Source organism: Physeter macrocephalus, chromosome 12 (genome assembly GCF_002837175.3).
Source record: "Physeter macrocephalus isolate SW-GA chromosome 12, ASM283717v5, whole genome shotgun sequence".
Taxonomy (NCBI): domain Eukaryota; kingdom Metazoa; phylum Chordata; class Mammalia; order Artiodactyla; family Physeteridae; genus Physeter; species Physeter macrocephalus.
The window spans coordinates 32,191,314-32,193,372 of NC_041225.1; positions in this window are offsets into that span (position 1 = coordinate 32,191,314).

The window sequence follows — 2,059 nt, forward strand, 5'->3', positions numbered from 1 at the left end:
GTCATCTTAATTAATTACATCTGCAATGATCTTATTTCCAAATAAGTTCACATTCTGAGGTGCTGGGGGATAGGATTTCAACACATCTTTTAGGGGGACATAATTCAACCCAGAACATATCAGGAGGAGCTGAGATCAAGGTCTCTTGCCTGCTCCCTTGTTTGGCTACTTCCCTCTACTGGAAACCACATCTTCCTCTCCTGTCAGCTACTCTCTCTAGGTTCTGGTAATCATTTTTTCCCTTTGCCCTGGAACTGCATCCATCTTTTGTTGATGGCCCTAAACCCTTACCCAGCACTTTGTAAATAGTTCTTAATTAAACTCTCCTTTGATTTCCCAATTTGTGCATCTGTTTCCTGACACGGGGCCTTACTAGCCATCCACCATCCATCCACCCATCCACCCATCCATCCAACCATCCATCCACCCAAATATCCATCCATTCACCCACCCACCCATCCTCCCATCCTCCTGTCCATCCACCCACTCTTCCTTTCTGCACAGTACACAGTTCATTGTGGGCGCTCAATATATTCAGCAAACACTGAGCATTAGTGCTATGGCCAGTGCCAGGTCCTGTGCCAGGAATGTTGTAAGTAAAACACAGTGCCTGTTCTCCAGAAGCTGATGATACAGTCCAGGGATAAGAATAAAATATACAAGCCTTATTTCCTAATAGTTCTCTGCATCTAGTGGGGGGAAAAATGCCTGGAGAATTACTCAGCAAGATTTGGAGACAACTTAGGAGGTACATTCTGGGCTCTGCGGTTTTTACATTTTGGAGTAGCTTAGGTCTGAAATTTTCTGTTTGTCTTCTAAGAGACAGAGAGACAGAGAGACTAGAGTTGATCATCAATATCTCTCTCTGAAAGAGGCTTCCTGATGGCCAGCTGCCCTCTGGCCATGTCCTAGGAAGACAGCTCTCCCTCGGGCCCCTGAGACAGCCTTTTTTTCATTCTCTGGTCCACCCAGGAGCGAGGCACGTTCTGAGAACAAACACAGGAACAAGGGAAGGGAGGGAGCCGGAGCAGTTTGGATTCATGGCGAAGCTCCGGCAGCGGCTTCTTTGAACAGTCCCTGTGTAACCTGTAAGGGGCTGAGTAGGTGAGACAGTGTCACAGAAGCCCACCAAGGAGCTGAGCCTCCTCCAAGGCTGAGTCAGGGTGAGTCAATTCAGCAGGCCTCAGCTGAGTCCCTGGAACAGCAATTCATCCTGCCAGGCTTGGCAATACAAGGATAAGACCCCAGATCCCACGACCTCATCATTGAGCTGTAATGAGACTGATGCACGGCGGGGGCCAGGAGACTTCCCCAAGGTCATGCAGCCAGTCAGCGGGTGTTAGCTTTGAGGCAGGGGTGAAATTTGTTCAATAAATATTGGGTTGGCCGAAAAGTTCGTTTGGGTTTGTTCGGGAAAGTAGGATCTTATGGGAAAACCCAAACGAACTTTTTGGCCAACCCAATATATAACGAGCGCCCACCATGTGCCTGGCATTGCCTGGTTGCTAGGTGCGATGGACAAGATGCAGAGAGAGGGCCTCTAATTCTGGAAGTCTCCCCTTTAGGGGGGCAAAAGGGGAAGGCCATGGGAGGAGAGGGGTGTACGCAGACCATGTGACTTTGCACTCCACAGCCTCCAGAACCTGCCAAGGATTGGACCGGGTGTGAGGCCTCACAGGGCAGAGACCCTGTCCTACTTAACTCTGCAGAATCTAACTGATTCTGCCCTGAAGAGGAGTCCCTGCAAAAATGGAGACGTAGGGAACAGTCTGCATTCAAAATGTTATACTAACAGGCAACCGGCAAAACTGCCCAGTGAAGAGGCTTCTCCCTCCCCTCTCTCTTCCTGTCTGTCTCTATGGTGACCATTACTAGGACTGGTCAAGGTCAAACATGGTCAACCAAGCAGCAATACTCCCAGGGACTCCAGCAGCTGCATCTTGGGTTATACTATTGTGTGAAGAGCCTTTGTATTTCACATTATGAACTTCTTTACATGATAGCAAAGTCTTTTGTTATTGCACATATGATAAAAATATTAAATACTTTTTTTTTTTTT